At 41.1% G+C, this 18,566-nt stretch overlaps 1 protein-coding gene across 9 annotated transcripts in view; it reads left to right on the top strand.

Moving 5' to 3' along the window:
- Positions 1-18,566, top strand: part of Hivep2 (human immunodeficiency virus type I enhancer binding protein 2) — a 184,822-nt gene that overhangs the window by 94,278 nt on the left and 71,978 nt on the right. For all 9 annotated transcript variants that reach the window (XM_021174414.2, XM_029482568.1, XM_029482567.1 and 6 more), the window contains one exon: positions 6,706-6,807. The gene's annotated coding sequence lies outside the window, so the exon portion shown is untranslated. The remainder of the gene's footprint in view (positions 1-6,705; positions 6,808-18,566) is intronic.

An 18,566-nucleotide genomic window follows, 5' to 3' on the forward strand; every position in this document is an offset into this window, starting at 1 on the left:
GAGAGAGAGAGAGAGAGAAGCACTGTTCAGTGTACATATCCTAGACTTCCTTCAGTGACTAATGGAAAATCTGGTACTTAGCACACATTTGTAGTTGACTGGCTATTAACTAGAATCTTGCTTCTCAGATTTCGGCCCTCATACTACTATGTGATCCATTTTGGGGGCCTGATTTCAGACCTACAGGATACAGAAACAACATTTTCATTGTAAAAACTCCCATGTTGACTGTGTTTTCAAAAGCCCTGCCAAGACCATAGCCATCTTCAGCAGCCCTTCTATTCGAAAGGTATCTGGCTATGATAGAGAACTGCTTATCTCTCCTGTACCTATGTTGCAGGCAGTTTAGTCTTTCTTTAAGTATAACGGGTCCTGCTTAGATGATGGTGCCATCAGCAAAGCTCTTGCTATGCAAGCTTGAGATCTGAGCTCTGATCTCCAGCACCCATTTGAAAACAAAAAACAAACAAACAAACAAACAAACAAAAAAAACTGGGTGAGGGAGACACAGAAGGATCTCTGCAACTAAGTCAGTCAGACTATCAAAGTAGCATGCTCCAAGTTCAGAGATATGCTGTCTCAGAGTATAAGGGAGAAAGACACCCAGGGTCCACCTTTACACACACACACACACACACACACTGATGGGACCAGGAGATTCTGTATGAAGTCATATGAACTGTGTGTGAATGACTCAAACTATTATTTCACACAAATCATACACATCTTTCAAATAGCCTCTTGCAGACAGCTCACACCAAGCACCAGACAGTATGATCTGCTTTCCTTAGTTCCTTCTTCTCCTCCTTCTCCTCCTCCTCCTCCTTCTCTCACCCTCCCTCCCTCTTTCCTTTCTCTCCCTTTTTTCTTTCTGTCTCAAAGTATTCACTCCCACTCAGCGTGCTATTTTGAACTCCAGGGAAGAAAATTTGTAGACATCTTGCAGTCTTTCAGGAAACATGGTTCAGATGAAATATCTGCCTTTCTCTATGTGTTTCTTCAGTAAGGCAGAGAAACATGTCACTTGTATTTCACACTTTCACACAACTTGACACATAAAGTAGCTTTTCAAGTCAACACAGTGCCAGCCTCGGTCCTTCGGTACTCCCTCTCACAGAGGTACTTGACCTGCTTTCTTTCCTTTTTGCGTGTTGACCTCTTACCTCTCAATGTAGAGTCTGGATGTATGGACCACTTAGACTATCTGAAATGTACGATTATTTTCAAGTACCTATAGAGTAGGCACTAAATCATGGAGAATGGCATAAGGTTATAATTAGCATGCGCAGCAAAATTCCAGACTGTCCTCAGTACAAAAAATAAGTTTAAAACATTTTTATTGTACAAAGATCTCATGTAGCTCAGGTTGGTCTCAAACTTGCGACGTAGCCAAAGCTGGACTTAAACTCCTCATCTTCCTGCCTCTACCTTGTGGGTGCTGAGACTATAGGCCGATGTCAACATACCTGGTTGTCTTATTATTGCTTCAGGTCATTTACACTCTGCTTTCCTTGTCTTTTGAGTCCAAACCCAAATAACAGAAGAATCAGGAGGCACCAGATAAGGAAAAGAAAGGAATATACTTTGTACTAAGCTGTCTGAGCCATCCATTCTTGTTTTAAATGAGCTACATGGTTCTTCAGAAGGGGAAAATAAAATGGCTGACAGGGTTCCTTTTTGGAACTTGTGTTTATGAATAGTTTGATCTCAGGTTTGTCAAGAAAATTAAACTGTTTTATTTACAGTAGGACTTAAAAATACTTACCTTCTATTTAATCACCGTTTCATCACCTTTAGAGATATTATTCTGGGGGGCTTAAAGAGAATTAGCACAATTAGTTTCTCAATAGGAATGCTGTATTTTTAACAAGTGAAATGGGATCAGGGAAAGAGACAAGGAGACTAACAGAAGATGAGTATATATTAAATGCGAAAGTCATGTGTCATACACATAAAGATAATTTATAATCTAGTGTGCCTGGTTAACGTGTAAAACTAAAGTCCAGAAGAGAGGCTTCCATTTATTACGTATAACCATTGTATTTATTACACAGTGCAATTTTAACCATAATCTAAATGGAAGTTTTTGAGTAAGGTTGAAATGCACGGCATATAATACAGGGACTGAAGGCAGAGGAACCTGGGATAAAGCAGGCATTGCAAACACACATGTGTATCAAGGAGTGTAAGAAAAAGTCCCCAGGAGCTGAAGGTTGTCCCAGTGCAGGCTCAGACACACAGACACACTGCACACAGTGCTAACTGATGTGACTCAGCGTGTGCATGTTCCTGTGGGACAACATGGAACTGTGTAGTTCAGTGTCAGTCACACAGTGTTACACAGTGTGAATCCAAGTTCTGTCTTCAGTATATGGATGGAGATAATGAAAAGGGAAGAAAAGTGAAGCACGAAACCGACTCCTTAGGCTACAGTGTACACATGCAAAGCAATCCAGCAAGCAGGGCTGAGAAGACCTCCTGGTTGCTGTTGTAGAGGGCAAGAGTTTGGTTTCCAGTACCCACAGCAGTTGGCTCACAACTGCCTATGTTGCAGCTCTTCCAGGAGATCTGATGGCATCTTCTGGCCTCCATTGGTATCTGCACACATATTTACATATTTACATGCACACTGGCTTTCAAGTGCACTCCCCTACCCCAACCACAAAGCCATATAACTATAAAACTAAAACCAGGACCTAAACATGGTCAAATTACATAATTAGGTAAAATTTTCATTAAAGATAAAGACAATAAAATTCTTTTAAATGATAAAATAGTTTCTATCACCATTAAAATAATAAAAGATTTTGAGATATTGAATGAAGTGTTTTTTTAAAGCATCAAATAAAGTCAGGGAAGTTGCTGAAATAGAATACTTCTTTATTGGTGGCTGCTTTGTAAGTACTTTAAATAATTTGGTATGTATAAATATGTTCATAAAGTATTCCCACCTTTTGGTTTAATAGTATTTTGTTTTTGATAATATTTTAAGCAAAATAGCATTTGATTTCTAGTGACACATATAAGAGCATGTGAGGAATTCCCACATACAGGGATAATGAATGAGATAATGTCATTCTAACTCTAAGAAACAATATGTGGCTGGTGAAAATGAGCTGTCTGAACACATGGAAATAAATGATTGCTTACAGATTAATAAGTAAAAAACCAAGAATGCATATGCAGCACAAGGGCATTAAGTATTATGTATTAAATATGTTCGTGTTGGTGCAAATAGTGGATTATTTTGTGTTTGGGTTACAGGAGTAGGAGTGTCTTCCTGGTTCAGATACTTGCAATTTTGTTATATTTTTCTAAGGAAAACTCAGACGAGTAACTAACTCAGCAGGGGGGCTGTACTAACCAAGCTGCTAGGTGTAGTGATAGTGGTGATAGAATAGTGTGAAGTTGGCAATATTTGGGGTCTGTTCTCTCTCTGCACGCATTTCCATCTGTGCTTCTGGCCCTTCGAGTGTTGGAAGATAGCTCATGCATCTAAGGACACAGTGACTCAAGTTTACTCCAGCTGCTGTGAGCCACTTCCACGAGTGCTGTAGGAAGCCTGTACTACCCTGCCCCAGGGAGCATCCCATAAACTCACAAAACATGGTCCCTGTGTATGACCAGGGAAAGTACCCCTCAAGGCCCAGGCATGCAAGACCAGCATTGTCCATTCGTTGAATTTATTGCATATAAATAGCTGAGACAGTCCAATGGGTAACAAGCATGGTCAAGTCATAGCTAGACATAGAGCATTCAATGGGTTAGACATTTTCTAACTTGAAACTAGTCGAAATGAAAAGTTCAGATGAATTCTTCCATTTCCTGATGGAACCAAAATAGCGATGACTAAGTCACACCCCCTGCATCCCCCACCGCTAATGCCAAGTGTGGTGTGGGCAGCAAGAAAAGAAGATGGAGGGAAGGCAGTTCAGTCGCAGCCCCTTCAGCTAGTTGTAACTGTTTCTGTGGTTTGTAGTATAGGATTGCTGGGGAACGACTGTAATGCCCATGTAAAACTGCATGTATCACTGTTTATTTGTAAGGAACTGAACATGTCTCCTGGTTTGACCACCTTGGCTTACAGGCAACACAATTGCGTCTTCTGTGCTAATCACTGACAGCCTTGTAACCATGTCACTCATGGGTGAATAATGTATTTTCCTTACTGCTCTTGGACTTTGACAGGAGGTAACAGTATCACTTTTAGGTGCTTTGCAAGCATTGAAAATGGCCTCTAGTCATTTGAAATCACAGCTACCCCCCAACAACAGATATAGAAAAAATGCCTGCAGCTTTGTAGGTGAAAAGGCTTTTCACATTTGGGCCTAATAACTGGTTGTACTCAGAAATGTAAGACTTCTTAGGAGGCAAAAATTATATAATTTAAGGAAACCGTATTCTGTCTAAGAAGCGAGCAAGACTGGAAAGGGATGTTAGACCTCTATGTCTGTACAGGTCAATTTCTCACTGTGCAACAAAATGAAAAAAAAAAAAAAGATTTTAAAGAATTTTAAGCTTGAGGGCTGGGAGGGCAAACACTGGAAACTGACCTTAGATCCCCAAACACCTCCATATAAATGGAAAGCCAGGTATGCAGCTTATTTCTGTAGTGTTGGGAATACAGCTCGCGGCCTTGCCCATGCGACTAATCTACCTCTGCCCTGACCCCACCTCCCCAGGCTGTGCGAACGTGTGTGCGCACGTGCACATGTCTGCATCTCTCTATGTGTGTGTGTGTGTGCGTGTGCACACGCGCACGTTTAATCCTTGTGCTGGCATGCAGAAACAGGTGTATATTGGGGGGCCAGTCTGTCCACTTGGTGAGATCCAGGTGTAGCAAGAGACTTGTCTCAAAAGATCCAGAGAGGAAGACAGTGACATCATTTGGCTTCCACATGTGCATACGCAGGTCCATACACCCACACACAAATACACATGAACTCACTACACACGTGCACACACAATGAGAAGAAATTATGCAGTAAGGAAGGAGGACTCTTCAAGTGAGTTCTGCATCATGAGGGGCGAGTCCTCGTCTGCTTTAGAAAGTGGCCAAAGGGAATGCCAAAGCTCCTGGACATGTCCGTTCCTGGCAGATAGCCACGAACTGGATCATGACCTGGGGTGCCATTGGCATTCGGATGTCTTTGAAAGGATGGCTTAACAAAAAAGGAAACACAGATACTCTTACAGCTTTAGGTGTTTGAAGATAAAGAATGTGTGGAGCCACCTTGCAGTTCATCAAAGTATTTGTTGATTTAGTAAAACTAAAACAACACACACACAGAGATGCAGACATGCGTGTGCGCACATGTTCTCACAGGGTGGGCTGGGGGTGCAGGGCAATGGTAGAGCTTTTAGCTTGCAAGCGTAGACCCTCAAGTTGTATTCTCAATGGCACAGAAATAAATGGGCGAATCAGTTACTAACCAAAGCATGTGACATTCGTCTTGTCACACTAGTGGCAGGAACTCTGGAACAATAATAAGGACTGCTTATCTTTGCTAGTGAAGAAGTCTCTTGAGTCCATGCCCAAGTAAGCTTCCTGCATAACACTCTGTGAACAGCAATAAGGCCAGAATATGGGCACTAGGTTTTCTTAAAAACTCACACATACTCTCATGACTAGTGTAAGGCTCTACTTGGTATATGTGGCTGTTGTTATTTGTGTTGCCCATTCTTAGCAATTTTTTGAGAATATCATCTAAAACCAGAAAGAGATAGCAAATCGACGTCAACGTTTTTTTCTTCTTAATACTGATTAATTTCACTAATTTGTGTGGTAAGATTTGGGAAACTATCATAATTCCAAATTGTTGAGTAAAAATCATGTATGTATGGCGTTGGAAAATGGCTTGCACTTTGCCTAGGGTGTGGTTGTGGTTATGATCTGTGACTTCCAAATCCTGGTTTGTCTACTGTAGGGAGACCTGATTCGGGATTAACTTGAAGCTGTGTAATTTTGTCACCTGCTCTTCAGCTTGATGCTCTAGTGACCATTTTAGTCTCTTTCCAGGTGAACTATTGCTCACTTTCTCTTGGAACTTCTCCTGTAACTGAGATAGCAATTTGATTTCTGGACCTAAGGACAGGTGTTGTGCTGAGAAAATGAGTGGAATGAGCTGATACTATTTATAAAATATTTATAGTAAGTTATCGACGGGGCTTCGCCAGTGTGAGTGGTTGCTGAGGGAAACAAGGCAGCATGCTCAGAGCGATCTGAAAAGCTGTTCTGGTGAATTATTTTCAAGATGACTTGACCACCGTTATGTGTAAATAATCAGTATAGGTATTAGCTGCTGTTGCTTAGCAGATACTGACTGTAGCTAAGGTTTAATGGCTTTCGAGAAATGCAGCCAACAAGAATCAATGGTGTGGGGGTGGGGGTGGGCGTGTTATTCCAGAACAACTCTTTCCATGCTTGCTCGTGTGTGATTTTAATGTCCTTGTGTCATGTGGGTAATCATTTTCATGTGCCAGTCGGTGTTGGAAATAAACTCTTCGATTTCACTCTGGGTGTTACATCTCTTGCCTGGGCATCCATTTTACCCCAGTTATATAATGTAATCCAGTTACCAAATACTTTTGTTGTTTTGTAGCATGGTAAAAGAAAAGATGCTGGTCTAGTGTTGATTTGTATCATTAGGTTCCAGATGCCATCCAGCCCTGATGTAAATGCTCTTCTCTTTGTGTTTTCATTAGGTGAAGTCTGTGAGTTTTGTCAAAGCCAACGATAATCAGACCTACTTGAAAGATTAAGTGAATTGATTTCATTGGAACATTCTCTCAACAGCCAGCCAGTAGGTAAGTGAGGGTACTCCCTTTCAGTAGTTTGACTTCTGTCGCCAATGTGTGATATTAAGTAGATGCTCCGTGAGATTTTGACAAGATTTATATGAAGCTTTCAACACAAGTGATAGGCCACAGGAATATTGCCTCAGTGAATGTATTTGGATATCTGTCCTGCAGTTTTACTTTAGGTTTAAAAGTGTGTATGTGTGCACACACATGCCTGTCTATGTGTGAAGTGGTGTATGTGTATGTATATATGTGTGGGATGTTTGTGTGGGAGGCAGTGCATGTGTATGAATGCATGTACATATGTGTATGATGTGTGTGTGTGTTAGACAGTGTATGTGTGTGTGGGTAGCAATGTATGTGCATGTGTGTGCATACATGTACATATGTATATGGTATGGGGGCAGTGTATGTGTATATGTATGTACACATACATACACATATACATACATACATACATACATACATATATATATATGGGGGTAGCAGTGTATTACATGTGTGTACATGCATGCACATGTATGTATGATATGTGTGTGTGGGGGGACAGTGTATGCATGTGTGTGTATCAGTATCAAGGTACACAAAACCCAGGGAAGGATGTCAGATATCCCAATTTATCACTCTCTTACTTACTCATTTGGGACAGGGCCTCTCACTGACTAGCATACTAGTCTAGCAGTCAGCCAGCCCGGAAGCTCGTCCACACAGTGGTAGTGTTACACACAAGCAGAAAGGTGTACCTTTAACCTGGGTACCCTCGGAATGCAGCCCTCAAGCTTGCTCTCACCGCATCGTCTCTGTAGTCCATGCAGTCTGATTTTCCTTGAACACTAGAAAATGTAACTTGCTATTTGGAATTGCTCCTCTGTCCACTATTCTGTTTTATTTCATTCTATTAGATGCAGAGGATTGGACCCAGGGCCCTTGCACATGACAGTTTCAGGTTCTGCCACTAACAACCCCCTTTTTATTTGCAGTTTTATTGATAATTTCCTTGTAAAATTGAACTAATGTGAGACTATCACCTTTTACTTTGAGATCTCTCTCTCTCTCTCTCTCTCTCTCTCTCTCTCTCTCTCTCGTGTGTGTATGTGTGCATTCATGTGTGTGTCTTTGTCTACCTCTTGCTGGATTACAATCTAAGATATAATAGGCTTTTAGGGAAACGTCACATCTTGCTGTATTAGGCCATCCTCCTCCTCAGCAGTGCCTGTGTGTCGGTGACAAGAGCAGACGTGTAGGTAAAGGCTGGCCTGGTTGAACTTTAGGCTGTGCTGGGTGGCGCTCGAGGCTCCTGAGATAGAAAATTGGGAACCAGGAGTTGTTTAGGCTGTTCCCAGATCGCTAGGGACTGCCAGAATTTAGTGGGAACAGGACTTTGGCTACTCTTAAAATGTCAGTGTAGTAAAAGCCTGCTCTCTCAACCAGATTTTTGGCATCAGAAAGTCTAAATGATACTGATTTTAGGGCTTGATTTTTTTTTTTAACTCAGGCAAACTCATGCTTTAATTAACCCTTTGTATAGTAACAGAATTTTTAGGAGACTATCTTCCTAATTTTAGGCCACAAGACATGAGTTTCTAAAGTTTTACATATTTTTCCTGATGTACCCTGTTATTTAGTTTCTCTAACATAAATGGGAACTATTTAAAAACTCAATGAGTGCTAATGAATAGGAGAAGAAAATATCTAATGATTAGAGAGGTGGTTTTAAGCCAGCCAACCCAAGGGTGCCGTAGGTCACGCAGGCTCTCACTGATAATATTGTATGGCCTGTGGATACCAACAGCTACCTTGTCTCTAGTGATCTGCCTTGAGGCCTCAGCCTTAGATCTTTCATCGTTTGTACAGTCTTTGGACATCTGGGAAAGTAGAAATATTAAATTTACAAACTGCAGGACATTTTTTTCATCCTTCCTTGTGAGGTACTTGATTCAGTATTCATTTGTGACCATGAATTCCCATTGTTATCTACACATAGTACCACTGGAAAACAGTCTTGAGTAATTAAATGGAGATAAGGCAGTGAGGTGAAAATCACACTGGGAAGAGAGACATCTAAAATGTTTCTAAAGCAGGGCTTACTTGTTTAGTAGTTTCTCTGGGTCAGAAGATGAAAATTAATACCCCAAAGTCTTAACATCAATATTGCTCAGAAGCTTGGCTCTTACAATTATTTCCAATGTGTGTGCCACAACATCCAGTTAACATCCATGTTAACATCCAGTTTCAGCATGTGATATGCAATATCAGTTATGTGCAGGAGACTGAAAGCAGACATGGCCTTGCTGCCTGAGCCCTGGGCTTCTTTGACATCATCTCTTTGAAAATACGGATCGTTTTGAGTTCAATAAGTGTGCTACTTGATCCATAATATTCTTGGAAGGTAAAACATATGGTCAGCAGGCAGAGGGAGCCAGGGACTGTTAGTGACCGTTAGAGGGAGGTTAGTGCTAACCGATGAATGGCTAATGTTTAAACCTTACAGCAACTGTAGTTTTTCTGCTGTATGCCTGCTGGTTCTTTAGCCTGCTAGCATGGACCTAACTCACAGAGATGACATGTTTTCTCAGTTCAACCACATATGTTTTTAGGAAGGCTTCCTATGGATTTCTTAAGCTTTTCTAAGAATATGCATAGGTGGTGCATATGACTCCTCACTCCATAAGTAACTGTTTCCCCTAGTTCAAATGAGGAATTTTCCTCCAAGTTATAAAATATCCCCTGCAAATAGAAAGGAGCCTGAAAAGATAGGAGGCCTGCAACATCAGAATATTCATTTTACCGTACTTCTTGTCAAGATGAGCAATATGAGTTATTTTATCCTTATATTGATGCTAGCTTTATACACTGCTGGTTTTCTTCAAGTTGATAATGTTTTTGAGCAGACTTAATATTATATGTCTAGCTGGAATCTGTATCTGTTACCATGGGTTCTGATCTACATTCTCAGGTGTATGCATCTTTTATTCAATGGGGTGGATATTTAGAGGCGCCTCTTCATTGAGCAGTCTGTATGATTCAGGATCCTGCCTCACAATTACTTTAAACTAAGAATTAAGGTTTCTTGTCTATTTGGGAATATTGGATTTGAGAGTAGTGTCACCTCACCCAGAATTGTGTAACCACTACAGTTATTAGGATTTAGAATCAGAAATTATTGAAATATGAGAATTATTCTCATGTAAAGAAGTACAAGATATCTGATTTTGATTTCTGTAGGAATTGCTCTATTTTGTGTTTTTTTTTTCCTCAGATTGTTCAATCTTCTATGGCTCTTTTCCCTTTTAATATACCTATGTGTGGTTTTTATTTCTCTTATTTCTACAAATTCAGAAAATAAAGGAATACTCTTGACTTGTGTTTGGACACATTTTGGCTGTTCAAATGATTCACATCAAACCTGTTGGGCTTAGTATAACTTCTGCCCTTGCAGACCATTCACAGTAGATCCTGTAAGCAGCTATCCAGCTGTTTGCTCTTGTAGAGGGGCAGTTTTGGAGATTTTTACATGCATGGAAGCTGTTTTGTTTTATGTCCCCCCTGCTTTACTATAACTGAAGAGAGTATCATACATGTTTAGGTACTGACAAGTTGGTGTGAAACTAGTCTTTTAAAAGCATTTATGTCTGACTTCCAAAGATCTCTCTTTGTTTCTTCCTTATAGTAGATCCAGAAAGAGCCCATGAGTGACTAGATCTTATGAGCTGTGTGGTTTTACATTTGAAAGAGTATTTCCTTGCACTTTTTAAGCATTATACTTCATTCATTCACGAGATCAATAACTTGTCCATCTGTGTAGCCAGGCAGCATTCATTAAGCGGGTCATATGACCAAATACATTCCACTCCATGTCTGTTCAATAGCTATTCAACACCCCAATGGACGGCTGCTTCCTTGTTTGAGAAGAGGCTCCTCTGTTGAGTTATTTTTACCTCTTTCCTTTGATTTGTATTATACCACGGCTGTGTAGGGAACTTCTTATCAGCTACTCTCTGAATCACCCCTACATAGTGAAACTGTTTCTGTGTGCCTTGTTTCTATGTGCATTAACACTTGCGTGTAATAGTTTATCATTTACAAATAGTGTTTACCTATGTTATCTTATGGGAAAAATATAGCTATGATATAGACGTTATATATACTTTATTTTGTGTACAAGGAAGTGGAGTCAACAGCTGGGACGAGGTGCTACACCTCTACACCTAGTCATTTAGTCAAGGTCAGAGCCACCGTGATTCACTGATTTACCCAATGTCAGGTGACATGTCACAGGCACTGTGTGGTCATGGGTCTGTTTGACTGGTATTCTCCAAATATTGGAGCTTTGTGGATATGGTCACTACATTCTGTTTAACATAGGTAAGAGAAGCCATATTGAAATTGTGAGAAAGAATTTGATTTCAGGGATTCTCCCCAAAACATTACACAACAGCATGGCAGATGCGATCTAACTGAAAGCACTGTTAAACTTACCCAGCCATTCACTCCCATCTGAGAATCTTTCCAGAGTACAGAACTGCCTGCCCTTTAGCAGGCTCTTGTGGGTTGTGTTAGCTCCTAGGAGCAGAGGTGGGGTATGGTAAGCGGGTGTAGCAATCATTGCAGACTTCGGGTGTGTTCATATCAAGTCGCTCAAGAGCTGTCACCTTGTGGTGTGCCCTATTGTCTCTGCACTCATGTCACAAAGGCACTGCCTAGATGTGCAGGAGTGTATTCATTCTAGGTTCAGGGAATTCTTTCTCCTTTGGCTTCCTTTGACTCCTCCTTGGCTCCTCCCTTCTCAGGTCTTAAATGCCAGGCTTCTGTGGCTCTGTTTAGCTCCACTTGCTTTTTCCTTCCGGTTCTCCTGACACTTGCACAGGTCACTGCCCCTGCTGACTGCTACTGTATCCTGTGTACCCGAGGGCACTGTGCCCAGTACTTTCCTTCACTGGGTGCCTTGTGGTCTCCTGGCTTTGTGGACTGGAGCTTGGGCAGTTCTTGGGGACTGAGTTGGACTTGAATGACAGCAAAGAGGACTGACAGGCCACAGACCTGGAAGGAAAAGTATGTAGGAGACAGAGTGGGACTCCTCACTGGATGGTGTGTGTGTGTGTTTCTGCTTATGGTTTGGAGGTGGGGAGCTTTCAGCTTTGATCCTGGAGTTAAAATTCGACTTTTCACATAAAAACAAAAAGAGAGATGCCAGTTTGGGTAGCAGTGTGATCAATTTGATTTTATACATTTTAGATAACACCAGATGAAATGCATGTATTTTCATTTGTCCTGTGGGCTCTTGGTTGGAAACAAGAATCCACTGGAAAACTTGAATCTTCCCCCATTTATTGGTGTCCCCTCAGCTCACTAAGTACTTTCCCACAAATTCACCTCCTTGGGGTCATGCATACTTGTCAGAACTCCCATCAGCTATTGCCTCTTTCAGCCTCCCAGAAAAATAGCAGACAGGAGAAGTAGCATTCTGTTCCTTTTGAAGATAAGGACCTCTACCCTGTCATGGTTTGCTGAAATAGCACAGCAAAGGAGTGGTGTGGCCCCTGCAGCCGAGATGCATAGGCACATATTCTCTTTCTGTGTGGTGTATTTCATTTGGTAATACAGTGAGGGGGAATGAGGGAGGGGAGTTATTGAGCACCAAAATAGAGAAAAATATACTAGCTATATGAATAAAATGATTCCTTCAATCTAATGACAAGAAAAGCTTAGGTTCCTAAATTTGGCGGAAGCAGTGAGTTTGCTGCTGTGGTATAACTCCCTGGTGCTTGCATACATACAAATCTCAGAAGAGATATTCTGGATCAAATCAGTTTATGAGCATCCTATGATCCTGTAATTACCATTTGTCATTACCTTGTGTAGTAATGATTAAAGCACACATGTTGTAAGTATAGGGCAGTGGATGTATCTTAGATCTTAAGCCATGAAAGATTTCCATTAACAGAGTGATTTGTGCACGAATAAATTATTCATTGACTGCAGCATAGCTTCATTCTGTCATCAGCCTTAAGTGGAAATTTTAAGAACACCAATCATCATGGACGCCAACACTGCTGGCTGAGCCCTCATCCTTTTTTTTTTTTTTTTTTTTTTTTTCATGGAATAAATTTTTTTGGCGACTTGTGAAATATTTTAGTTTTGTTAAATTTGGTGAACATTTATTTGAGGCAGTTCTGCCATGTGCAGTTTAGTGTTTTGGAAGTATAGAGGAAGACAATGACCAGTAAGCCTGTGGATTAGATTTCAGTTGCTTACACTGCCCCCCACCCCCAGCCCCACCCCTGAGCTAGGAGTAGTCTTTACCTGCCTTGAATATAAGGATGCTTGTGGCAGTGCCCTTGAGAACGTCTAAATAGAATGCTTTGTGAATACAAGAAGAAAGCAACCACATCTATGCTCTTGTTGGTGTCCTGGGGTTGGGGGGAGTGGACTCTAGGATCAAATAGAATTTTCTAAGAATGGCTTTTAAGAAGGGAGGGATCTTGTCAAGTAGGAAGAATTAAACCCTCCTAGAACAAGGCACGGGATGAATATCGTCATTTTAAACGATTGAGACAGGGCATCGATAATGGGAGGATGTGAAGGAAGGGACAGGGAAGCAGTCTAAAGAGTAGAGAGAGCCTTGCATGTAATTGTAATCCTGATCCATGCTTTGTTTTGGAGATTAAAAGAATGTTACCACATTTTTGAGCTAAAGAGACACACATTGCCTTGTTTTGGGGGGAGCTAACTAAAGCTTAATTGATGACAGTGTTGTAGGGAAAGATCAGAAGAACTGGATGCAGATAAGATAGGAGGTGCCTGAGTTAGTCTCTGGGAGAAGTTACAAAGTTCCACCCTCAGATAGTTACAGGAACACTAACAAGGAGACAAATTGGAGAGAATGCAGTTAGTGAGTTACCTGTACTGCAGGATTTTTGTAATTAACGGTGAGGGCTGGGAGGTAACAAGAAGATAACAATCCAGTGACTGTATAGTAAATTGGAGAGAATCAGTCCATATTATGGAAATGTCCATTAATCTCTGTACACTTTACTGGGTGATGGAATGCGTATTGAGGATAATGAGGTCATTCTAGCCAAAATAGCTGAGGAGTATTTGCGGATTTCATATACTACCCAGGTAGCTGAAATCGGGGGACAGAAGCCATTGAAAAGGAGACAGGGTTTAGTTGTAGTCACAGAGGCTTCAGTCCATGTCCACTGGCTACATAATTTCTGGACTATGGTGGAAGGAAGCTTCCCACCTCACGGTGACCAGGAAGCAGAGGCTAGGGACATGCAACCTTTCAAAGCCAGTTCTTGGTTGTCTACATCTCCTAACTAGGCCTTCATTGTTCCTACCTCCCAAATGCTCGACGAGCGCCATTGCATTCTAAATCCGTTCATGGATGGGTCCATTTGTGAGAGCAACATTCTCATGGTCAGATCACTTCTTGATGATTGGATCCATCAGCTGGGGACAAAGCCTTGAGTGTGAGAACTTCGGGGGGATGCTGCGTTTGTAGACCTTACAGAGTTGTCAGAAATGTAGTTGAAAAAGAAGACAGGAGCGTGTAAGGACAGCTGAGGGAGGAGGAGCTTGCTAGAGAGAAGCGCTCCCACTGAAAGGTGGATCCTCAGTTTAATGGGTGAGGAGCAAGGGTATGTTAGATGTGTAAGGATTCTGAATGTTAGCCAGTACTATGCTCTAAGGAAAGGCCAGTGGCTGCCATAATGGGTCCAAGGCAACCATGATGACGGTTCAGTGTAGACACAGAGGTAGGAATGTTCTGAAATTCGTGGAAGTACCAGTAAACGTGTTTTAATAGCTATTTATTATTTTAAAGATGTAATTAAACACATAAGTGAGAAGAGGGGCTGAGAGTTGTGAGTGGTTTTGTTTTTTTATGTTTGCTTATTTTTTTGTTTTTTCTCAGTGGTTTCTCCTTGTTGGGTAAAGTTTATATAAACCCGGGTAGATCTTTGTGTTCTGGCTAGCCTGAGAGGCGTCACTTGAGAACAAGTTTGTCCCATTGCAGATTTCAAAATACTACAACAGCATTGGGCTTCTTGCTGCCAGCTCCCTACTCCCTCTCAGCATCCTCCTCAGTTCCTCCTTTCAGGCACCCTGCTGATAGCTTCTAGTGCACGCACACATGCACACACCCACCAAAGGTTTGCCTGTTCTCAGGAACACTCATAAACTGCTTGACAAACTGCATAGTCACATACAAGGGCGCCTTGCGGTTACGGCCTGAGGAAGGAGAGGATAGTGGTGTAGAATTCAAACACCAGGTGGAAGGGATAGGATTTTTATCTCGTTTTGGGTTTTCTTGTCTGTATGTTTTTAAAGAGGTTATTACAAGCACCTGGAACAACAGAACAATTTTTATGCAACTACCCATATTATTGAATTATATGGATATATTTAGTTGTATTGATGATATAACCTTGAATTTTGAGAAATAGAAAAAGTCCTGGAGTCGGGCGTGGTGACGCATGCCTTTGATCCCAACACTTGGGAGGCAGAGACAGGTGGATTTCTGAGTTTGAGGTCAGCCTGGTCTACAGAGTGAGTTCCAGGACAGCCAGGGCTATACAGAGAAACACTGTCTCAACCCCCCCCCTCCCCCCCAAAAAAGGCTAGAAAGGAAAGACAGACAGTGGGAAAGAGCATATGCCCTGTAACCCTGTAGTGCACAAAGACTCTGAGCATGCCTGTGACCCTGTGTCCACTCGCTGGTTTAGCCTTTAGTCACCAAACGTTTCTGAGTTCTGTTTCTATTCAGCCTGATGATTAGGAAATGTAATGGGGTTGGGAAAAAGACTTGCAAATTTCTAAACAAAATACATTATGGGAAACCAGCCAATATAAGCAGGCTTCTCATAATGATAGGGATAGAGTTTGTATGAAAGTACATTTACAAGGTAATATTCGATCCTTATCTCTCCGGAAAGTTGTTGCCTACACCTGTGAACCCCACAGTATGTTCAGCCCATGAGAGCTCAGTCAAGTTCTCAGAAGAGTAGCAGTGGGAAGCCTCTTGCTTTTGGAGGAATCATAGACATCAGCCTTGACTCCTGCACCCTGTCATTCTCTTAGTGGGAAACCAAGTGAGGAAGATGCCTTATATGGCCCTTCCCTCTAAGGTCTTAGATGAAGCCCTGGGACAGATGGGGTCAGGATGCTTGCTTGTGTGTCCATAGAAACGTTTGGGGGCCCTTTGGAAGCACCAGGAAGATGTCATAACGAGTGGCTGAGCGCAGAGCCGAAGACCCTTGTGCACCAAAGACTTAATCCAGACTCCTAGAGCATATTGTCATTTTTATTATCCTCTCCCGGTCTCATAGCCACTATTTTTCTATTTTTCTGCTGTCAGTGACAAGTTTGTGTCTTGTAGGATTTATCATTTTTATTTTATCTTGTTTACATTGCATGAGAAAGCAAGGGCCTCTCTCCCATTCTTCCTTGTTTTGCAGCAAATATTCATGAATGTTTGATGAGGTGTACTGTACAGGCAGGTTAATATCTATTTTAAATAGTCAGAAATTCAGGTTTAGCCAAGAGACTGGGGTCTTTTGTTATATGAATCTTAATCTCTAATTCTTTTGTTTCCAGTGAAAATAAAAGTGTGCCTTTTTATGATATAAGGACAAGTGGCAATCATTTTCATTATGCCAATTATAAACTTGGAGTTTTATAGTGAGTGAACACTAACATGTTTTTTTATGTTGACTAAAATATTTGAATTAAATTATTAATTGTGTAGCATATTAAGAATATTTTTAAATACCCCAATGCAGATTTGGAAGGTTTTCTTTTTAATTATGATGAGATGTGTGTGTGGATTTTAAATTCTAGAAAGAAAAATTAATTTCATCTTGATATTTTTCTAAATACTCTACATTTGGGCCTCCATTATCTCTTAAAACTTGACATCATCTTGCATCTTATATATGTGACTTTGGAGAAAAGAGAAGAACTAGTCTGATATGTTCATTTTGATCCATCCATCCATCCATCCATCCATCCATCCATCCATCCATCCGTCCGTCCACCACTCCTACCCTTCCTTCTTCCCTTCCTTCCTTCCCTCTCTTCTACTCCCTCCCCTCTTCCTTTCTTCTTGATAGGGTTTGGTCAATTTTTTTTTCATTTTTCAAGACACACAGGTAAAACTGATATCAGGGGGCCTAAACAACAAATAAAAATAGATAGCTGGAAGTGAATAGAATATTTCTATCTGATGCAGAAATGTGTAAGAAATTACTCATCAACTACAAAATTCTCTTTCATCACTTACATGCCAATAAGAGATGGCATTATATAATAGCTAGAGCCCTAAATCCATTTAATTAATTGTTTGATTTTTTTTTTTATTTTGACATTTTTGTTGGTAGAGGCAGTGTGTCCTAAATAGCTTAGGGTAGAGTTGAATTCTCTGTGTAGCCAAGGATGGCTCAGAACTCCTGCTGCTCCTGCCTCTACCTCCCAGGCGCTGGGGTGACCAGCATGTTTCGAGCTGAACCTTTTCCAGATGACAGACACAAGACTTGAAGTGCTTTGGTTACTTAACAGTTCCTCTCTGAGGGTTACTGTAAATGCAGCTACACAAAATCTGGATACCAGCTTTTTATCCCCGAGTTCCTTGAACATATATGTAATGGGGAGTGATTTCTAAGCTAAGAATTAAAAAAATAAATGACATTTTTAAAAAACCAAATTCAGATGCTAAAAAGACATTTCATTTCTAAACCAAATCTGTATTTTTTTTTTAAGGAAACACTGTTTTCAGGATGTGTTCTACCTGTATAGTATGCAGAGTGTCAGCTCCATTCTTTCAGGATTCCCCTGGGAATGAAGAAATGAACTGGTTTGCAAAGGAAAACTGAAAATGAAGGGGGCTGGAGAGATGGCTTTGCTGTCAAAAGCCCTTCCTGCTCTTCCAGAGGACTGGACTTTAGTTTCCAGCCCCATGTCAGGTAGCTCACAAATGCCTTGACTTACAGCTTCAGAGACTGTCCTGCTCTCTTCTGGCTCGCTTAGGCATGTGTGTGAACACGTGTGCATGCACACAGACACACAAACACACAGACACACACAGATACACACAGATACACAGACACACAGACACACAAACACACACAGATACACCAGACACACAGATACTCCAGACACACAGACACACAGACACACAAACACACACAGATAAACCAGAAACACAGACACACAGACACACAGACACAGACACACACAGATACACACAGACACACAGGCACACAGACACAGAAACACACACAGATACACCAGACACACAGATTCTCCAGACGCACAAATACAAATACACAGACACACAAACACACACAGATACACCAGAAACACAGACACACAGACACACAGACACACAGACACACAGACACACAGACACAGACACACACAGATACACACAGACACACAGACACACACAGATACACGCAGACACACAAACACAGACAGATACACCAGACACACAGACACACACAGATACACACAGACACATAGACACACACAGACACACAGACACATAAACACACAGGAATGAAAACATTATATATGTATATATATACATATATACACACATATATAGATATACATATATATGTATATATGTATACATATATAAATATATACATACATACACACATATTTGTGTATCTGAGCCAAACTGATAACATATTCTTTTAATCCCAGTACTCAGAAGACAGAAAGAGGCATTACCTCTTGAGTTCAAGGCCAGCCTTTAT

The sequence above is a fragment of the Mus caroli genome, chromosome 10 (assembly GCF_900094665.2).
Source record: "Mus caroli chromosome 10, CAROLI_EIJ_v1.1, whole genome shotgun sequence".
Taxonomy (NCBI): domain Eukaryota; kingdom Metazoa; phylum Chordata; class Mammalia; order Rodentia; family Muridae; genus Mus; species Mus caroli.